At 45.2% G+C, this 8,298-nt stretch overlaps 1 protein-coding gene across 1 annotated transcript in view; it reads left to right on the top strand.

Moving 5' to 3' along the window:
- Positions 1–653: 653 nt before the first annotated feature.
- Positions 654–8,298, top strand: part of HTR1F (5-hydroxytryptamine receptor 1F) — a 177,453-nt gene continuing 169,808 nt past the window's right edge. Inside the window, exon 1 of the mRNA XM_054046832.1 lies at positions 654–807. The gene's annotated coding sequence lies outside the window, so the exon portion shown is untranslated. The remainder of the gene's footprint in view (positions 808–8,298) is intronic.

Below are 8,298 nucleotides of genomic sequence, written 5' to 3'. Positions count from 1 at the left end.
TATTGGTGTTATGAAGGCACTTGAGATCACAAGGATGGAGCAGAAACCTGAGGGGTGCAGCAATGGTGATTGCCCCCCTTATTTTGTTCCTTCTTAACCTCCCACCACCATAAAAGCAGCAGCCTCAGCCCTGGCAGGGTCAGGGTGTGCCATGGTCGGGGGAGCTAAGGCTCTTCTCCACTACAGTGGGGCCGGGAGGGAGCAAACACAACTGGAGACAGTCAAAATAGTGAGGGGAAGGAGAACTCGGTAGGGGAGGGGACCGACTCCTCTGGCTGCAGAGGGAGGGGGGAGGAACTCCACAAAGAAAAGGGGGAGGTGACATTAGCAGGGGAGGGAAGCAACAAATGGCAAAAGGAGAGGAACAAATTGAAGGGGGAAAGACGGGGACCGGCTCGGTGGGAGGGAATAATGAAGGGGGGGGAGCTCAGAAAGGGCGGGGTGTCTAGGTGCGGGAAAGGGCCTCCTTCATCTAGGGGGGGAGCCCGGGTGCCCTGCAGGGGGCTGCCGTCCCAGCTCCCGCCGGCTGGCTGTAAGGAGCGGTGGGCGGGTGAAAAGCTCCACGCCCCCCCCCGGCAGCAGCGGATCAGAGCAACAGCCTCCGCCTCCTCCCTGAGCAGCCGCCGCTGCTTGCAGACTCAGCCCCTGTCCAGACTCAGAGCTGCTGCAGCGGCACTTTGCTCCCCTTGCCATCCAAAGGGGCTCCGCGCCCTGCACCCTCCGCAGCCTGGACTAGCGCCGTGCCCCGCGCTCCGCTCCCTGGTGCTGGTCGGTGGCAGAGGAGGACGCTGGTGTCCCGCAGCACAGGTGAGAGCCTTTTTGCTTTGAAGTGCAGCCAGCCCTGGCGTGAAAGGGGCTCCTGGTCGGGCTAGGGGGCGGAGGAGCGTGCTGCTGTGTGGGGGCGCTGGCGCTGGGCTCCTAGCTCCTTCCGCGCACCCATGGGCTTGCTTGCATGCCCCTCGGTTATACCTGCAGACGTGCAACCCACTCACCTCTGAAAACAGTCGGATTCTTGTATATGCCTGCCTTCCGTTACTCGTTACAGTGCACTGACGGCTTGGACAGCGAAGTGCGGCATTTGTGCACAATCACCTTCATGTGCCATGTAAAACAAGAAACTCATAATGTTTCTAACACAGTTTTAACCCCTCACCCATTTGACTATTAGGAGAGTGAGGGTGGGTGAAGGAGAAGACTCTAATTGAAGAGATTTTCCTTCCCACTCCTAGGTATCAGTGTTTTGCTGAGGAGCCTTTAATTTTCTCCACCAAACCCCCTTGCTCTGAATCTAAAAGAAAAGTTGCTGCTGCTTTTGAAAGTGATGTTCTTGAGCCTTCTCCGTTTATGCTGCTTGTCTTGCACTCTGCGTGCTCTGAAGCAGGGCAGCTCGGTGTGTCTCCTGCAGGGACAATCCGCATATCAGCTGTTGCATACAATAACGGAGACTGAATGTGTTGCTTCCTCTCAGGGGCTCTAAGAACTGGTTTAATACCGAGTTAATTAATCTCGCCCTTTCTCCTGCCCATGTTGTTCGGATTTCTGGCTAACTCCTCATGAAATGCAAAGGAAAATAAACTGCCTGGGGGGAATTAAAATTTAGTCGTCTCTAATTTCTCTTTAGATTGATGCCTGCATATTTGGGAAAAATCCTTACAAAGTCCCTATGTTTCAAATACTATCTTAAATTATTAAAACTGTAGTTCTAGTCGGCTTTTCACTGATTTCTTTGTTGTATACTTGTTCAAACTAAGTGAAATGTAAAATGTAGTTTAATTTCATTTTGGTCATAGCTTGGTTTTAGTTCATTTCACTTTTTAATGTGCTCCTGCTCTAGCACAATGAACTAATCTTTAGATCCCAATCACAACTGGAAAGTGTGTGTTTTAAAACATTCCAGTAGAAGCTTGTTTTTTTAAAATCATGTTTTGGAAACATTATACATAGTTCTTAAGTTTTTGTATAGCTTGTATTAATGAACTTAAATTTGGGTCAAATTTGATCTGGTAAGGACATTTTGTTTCCTCCCTATGTTGTTTTCATGTTTGTGTGATATACACATACCACAGATATTTGTGTATGCAGTGCGATGGATTTTTGTAGGTCTCAGAGTGTGTGATTTCATATACAAAATCTCATCGGAAAATCCAAGTAAATTTTGAGTCTTCACGATGATAAATCATAATCTTTCATCTTAATTCTGTTTGTGAATCCTCCACTGATTTACAAAATCATCCCAAACAAATCAAATTGTTTGCATTATCAGAGTGCTAAGAAGTTTCAGTCATGGATCAAATGCCATTGTGTTAGGTGCTGTACAGACACAGAACAATGAGAATCCCTGCCCAAAAGAGCTTACAGTCGAAATGGTATTCCTCAACACTATAACTAGTTGGGTTCCATTTAAGGCTCAGAATCATGATGAAATCTGCCTCCAACATCATGTTCCTGTGGAGTTTCCTTTGAGAAAAGGAGTTCAAGAATGAAGAAGTTAGGCACTGGCTATTAGGTACAAGAGTATAGTGGTCGAGGGCCTTACCGGATTGGGCATAACATGCCTTTCTATAAAGTATGAGTATCATATTTTGGGAGATGTTCAAAAATATTCCTTGTCTTCTTTCTTGAGTATACCCTTGCCTTGTTACACACTCTGATTTCTTAGAACTTTGAACTCTTCATAGTCTTATCCCAGTCATGCACTGGTAGTGGTAACTTTTTACAAAAATTACTTAAAATAACAAGACTATTAGTTTAAAAGCGCTGCATCTCTTCACTTTTGAGAAAAAGAACTACAAAAAAGCTATTTTTGATATTTGTAACCTGAATGGAGCCCAGAATCATTGGCAGCCTTGTAAGAGTGTTCTTGGGAGGTTTCCAACACAATATCCAGACCACAGAGGATTGGAAACATTGACAGCCATCCTTATGCTTCTATTGGAACCTATATCTACTTAAACCAAGTAGGCTTGTATTTGAACCTATGTTAAGAAGCTTTTGTTGTTCACCTATCACTTGTCCCCTTATTGTTAAAAATAGAGAATAAGCAAGGATGCAGCGTGGAATAAATTATAGATGTTGAGCTGAATATCAAGCTCTGTTGACCCAGGTGGTAAATATTTGCCTTTGAGGACAGCAAGTCATCTTGTTCTCCAAAACAAGAATCCCCACGTGTGTCACTGTTACATGTGTATTGAGGACTGAATTATGCGTCCCTCTGAATGGGTGTGTTAGAGAGGGAAGTGTAGGAAGTAGATTCTCCCTACACATAGGGATTGGGTGTAATCTAGCTCTCCCATCTGAGGGCTGAAGGAGTGAGGTGGGTGGCACCTCTGGCAGCACGAGTGACTTAAGGGGGTATTGCTGGATGTGAGAGGGTAGAGTTGTGATTCCTTCACTCATGGGCAGCGGGTATCATAGTACGGGAGAGGCTGTGTCTCCCCAAACAGCCTGATGTGGCCCTGCCCATGATCCACCCCCCAGACCCTCTCCTGCATGCTTCCAGTTCCCTTCCCACTCTTCTGTGGTGGAGAGGCTAGGGTAGGCAGGCTGGGGTTGGTGCTCACAAGGCCCGGGGCTGTGGGTGCTGGGACTGGAGCCACGTCGTGCTGCCCACCCAGTGCTCTGGGGCTGGGGGCACTGGGACCGCTCTGCCTGTCTGGCGCTCTGGGGCTGGGGGCGTATGGGGGTCCAGTGGCCATGGGGTGTGTGTGCACGCGCGCTGGGCTCCGGTGGGGGAGGGGGGTTGGAGGAGGAGGGGCGGGGGGCTAGCCTACCCAAATGGCTCATTCACCTGCTGCCCCTGCCTTCACTGTTTTCCAGGAATATTAAGGTGTACTTTTCCAAGTAATGCCCTCATCATGCACCTTCTAGGCCTCTGGACTTAAGTCTGTCATGGAGGGGGGGTAATGAGGGAATGCTGTGCTGCTTTGACATTCCTCAGCACTGAGAGCTCAGAGAGCTGCTCCTGGCAGCTGAGGAGGCTGTGGGAGAACTTGGAGGGAATCACAGAACCATAGGCAGACAGGCAAAGAGTGGGCTGCTTCGGGAGAGACTGCTGTGCATAGCAGAGCCGGGAGCTGACCTTCCGCTGCCTCAGGATAGGTTGGTCAGCCTGCTGTCTCCCCCCACCCCAGACACATCACTCTCCTCTCCTCTCCTCCTCCCCCCCCCCACTTCAGCTGAAAAGGCAGCTGACAATCTACTAGGATGCCCCTGGAACGATGGATTGAGAAAACTGCATCATATAATATTGTACCTTCCCCATGAGGCATTGCAAACCCTTCCCAAAGCACCCTGTGGCTAGTGTTGATGCAATACCAAGGTGTGTCATGCTACTGTTTGTTTTGTGGAATTTAAAGTTAATTAAATATCAAACTTCTTTTTAAATTTATTAACATCGGGGCTTAAATTCAGCCAGAGCCATCTGGAACGGCGCTCCAGTCAATATTTTCAAACCCAGGGGAGCTCCAGCAGTGCCCCGCGGCAGTGCCGGGAAATACTTTGAGAATTTAAGTCCTGATTAACATGCCATTTTTAAAAATGGCAACACCTAAGATTACTATAACTGCAAGAGTAGAAACCTCTTTCCAGTTTCACTGTGTCCATTTTACAACACTTCTCTACAGCTGGTTTCACTATATTCTATTTAACTGGCTCTTTATGAGCCTTTCACCTAGCAACAGGGGAGAGATGAAAACAACATGGTGGCAAAACCAAAAAGAAACTGACTTTTATGGACAGGTGTTGTACCTGAGACTACTTTCAACACTTTCTTTTTTTCTTTTTAAAGGACTAGATCGCCAGTTGTTGGTGCCCTGTGGGATAACTATATAAACTGCCTGAAGTAGCTTGTATTATTATCCACCCAAATGACTGACATTAGGTACCAGACTTAACCTTGTAATAATGCATTTTTATTATTTGGTGGGTGGCATCTCATGGCTTCTTGTGCATTAGACTTATTTATTTTAAAATCTTTATTCTTGCCTGCAGGTTATATGGGTAATTTACTCGGGCAAACAAAGGTTATGGAATCTCTAATTGAAGCTACAGCAGTTATGGTAATTCTAGAAGAATGCTCATTTATTTCACAGTGGTGCTTAGCAGGAAGGATCCCTCAGCATTATTCTGCAACTACTGTGTTAGAGAGAAATTGGTTATGAGTGATTCTACCTAAATACTAATTTCTCTGTCTCCTGGTTCTGTTATTTGCGAACTAATTATATGTATCAGACATAATATTGCTATTTATAATCTGCAAACGCAATATATAAAATAAAAAAGTAGAAATTATGATGCAACAATAAAGCAGGGCCACCCTTCAGTTGGCACTTGGTAGTCTTGGCAAGATGGTTGAATAAGGCTGCTGCTCCTGTGCCAAGGACTCTTCATTGTATTATAGTTGTGGTCCCAAATGAAGACATTCTATAAGTGTTTGCCCTTCAAAATATAAATTTAAGTGCTGCATACATGAGTGCTGTAAACCTCTATTGGAGGGAATGGGTGGCAATTTCTCTTTAATTCCCCTATTCTTCGTCTCCCTGAAGAAATGCGCACGTGAGCCATGGACCTTCCAGACTTCATAGGTCTGGCCCCACAAGTTGGAAGATGGGGTATCCTGCTCTGACACTCTGAGTTTTCTATTGCCTATTGTATAGGTATGTCAGATCACCATTTGGCAGGATGGTGCAGTACCCAAGAGGTGATACAAGGCTTATTTAGAAGCTGAGAATGGATGATACTGTTGTCTTTGTGCATCTGTGTGTCTGCACATATGTAGTCTTTCCACCAGCAGATGGAGTGTGTGAGCCCACAGGTGGCTAAACAGCTTTTAATATCAAACATGGCTTTTTCCAATTGGGAAGTACCAGAAACTTAGCACTCAAATGGGAGCGCCCAAAGGACTTTAAGGGCTTGTCCACATGGCAAGTTACTGTGTGGCAAGCGGTGGGTGTAAATCTACAGTGCACTAGCTAGCCATGCACTAACAGGGCATGTGGATCCTGCTATCATGCACCAAAGGTTTCCTAGTGCTCTTTGATCTACTACTGCTTCAGGCTAGTGTGTTGTGGATTTACACACTAGCTTGCTGTGCACTAAGTCTTCCTGTGAACAAGCCCAAAGTCACTGGATTCACTTATGAATGAGAGAATTTTGGCACAACTCTCATTGCGATGCTACCTTTTTGTAAAATATCTCTGCACCACACCTTGCTGAATGTGTTTAAGCACTGTTTTTAATCATTAAAATGCAAGATGAATTTCGAAACTCATGTTTGAAGGGCAAGCGGCCCAAGCTGCAGATATGACTTATCACAGTGAGAAATGGATGCCTTGGCAAGCTCCTGGATGATTCCTCCAAAGATGATCTTTGAGCAGTCTGATGCAAATTCACCCCATATGTAAGAATGTGTAGTTCCATTGTAATTAGTGGAGTTATGACTGCTTACACTTAAGGATGGTCTAGATAATACTTAGTCCTGCTACGAGTGCAGGGGACTGGACTAGATGACCTCTTGAGGTCCCTTCCAGTCCTATAATTCTATGATAAATTGGCCTTTCTTTGATAATGGAAATTGGGCAATGATTCAATATATAAGAAGCAGGAAACCTACAAGAGACTCAGTGGCTCTGCTGGCTCACCAGGGAGCAAGAAGGATATGGCAAAGGAGCTACATAGTTAAGAAATCAGTCTTCACCACAGAGAATGTTGGGAAGATAATTACTCTCTTCAGGGAGTAAAGATGAGGCACTATTAGGGTTGAGGGGTCCAAAGAGGAAGTGCTGGAACAAACCGATAAATGATTGAGCAAAAAGTCACCAAAAGTTCTTAAGAAACTTAAGAATTCTGAAGAACTAGGGATTAGGAGAAAGCAGGAAGGAAATCAAAGAAGGAGAGAAAAAAAAAGACAAAGTCCACCCTGCTGGTAATGGTGTACTCTTCCTGTCAGCCACAGAATAGCCAGATTTGCCGCAAGGATTTTTTAAATTAGTTTTCCTAATGTAGGAAAACTGCTGCTGGTACTGCAATAACAAAACTGGACACAGGGTAGAGGAGAGAAAAGAATGAGTGTTTTTAGTGGTGAAATACTTCCAGCCTGCAAAGCACTTCTGGGAGAGCAAACCAACCCCCTACCCCACCATCACCATCTTCTCCTCTCCCCATCCCCCAAACTTGATTTGGGATGAAAGAAAAATTTAATTAAATTTAGCCTCTTCTTCCTCCTCCTCTGCCAATCCCATTTAACGGTGAATCTGCTCCAGCAGCAGTGCCTCTGCTTCCCTAAAATTATCCCCAAATGGAACCAACTATTGGAATCTATGGGATGCTGTGAAGCCTCTAAACTCCCTTTTCTCTCACTTTTTCCTTCATTAACCCCAATTAAGTAAGATCAGCATTTGCCAACAGTTGTGGAGCAACACTTAAAATGTTTGGTTTGGCCCTTTATTGCTCCTTTTGTTGAGAGGGGAGAAATATTATATCTTTACTTCCCCATTCTTCAGAAGAACTGTGGAGGTTAGTGACCTCACAATAAGCTTGAAACCTGACTGGTAGGTGACCTTGCCCCTAACTGAGCAGGGAAAGAAGTCAGAATTTTTTTTCCCCCACTGAAAAAATAGTGAGGAGTCCTAGTGGCACCTTAGAGACTAACAAATGTATTTGGGCATAAGCTTTCATAGGCTAGAACCCACTTCATCAGATGCATGGAGTGGAAAATACAGTAAGCAGGTATAAATATATAGCACATAAAAAGATGGGAGTTGCCCATTCCCACATCCACCCTAATTGAATTGGCCTCATTAGCACTGACCTCCCACTTGGTAAGGCAACTCCCATCTTTTCATGTGCTGTATATTTATACTGCTTACTGTATTTTCCACTCCATGCATCTGATGAAGTGGGTTCTAGCCTACGAAAGCTTATGCCCAAATAAACGTGTTAGTCTCTAAGGTGCCACAAGGACTCCCCGGTGTTTTTACTGATACAGACTAACACGGCTACCACTCTGAAACCTTTCCCTGCTGAAATATTTTAAGTTTTTGATGGAAAAATCAAAAACTGAAATATTTCAATTATGAATTGCTGCTACACTGCCTCATGGGAGCTGTAGTTCAGCTGAGATAGAGAGGCCCATTCACTATAGCTTGGGGTTCCTGCTCAGATTGCCTCTCCCATGTTGTACCACAGTCTCCCCATTGGTGAAAAGAAGAGGTGTATCATAGTTGCATTGCATCATGGGAGGTGAAGTCACAAAAGCTAGTTGAAAATCTAATTTTCTGTTGAAGAATAGTTTAGATTCAA

This window comes from Malaclemys terrapin, chromosome 1 (genome assembly GCF_027887155.1).
Source record: "Malaclemys terrapin pileata isolate rMalTer1 chromosome 1, rMalTer1.hap1, whole genome shotgun sequence".
NCBI classification, from domain to species: domain Eukaryota; kingdom Metazoa; phylum Chordata; order Testudines; family Emydidae; genus Malaclemys; species Malaclemys terrapin.
Note: the sequence above shows the minus strand (reverse complement) of the source record. Positions and strands in the feature narration are given on the sequence as shown.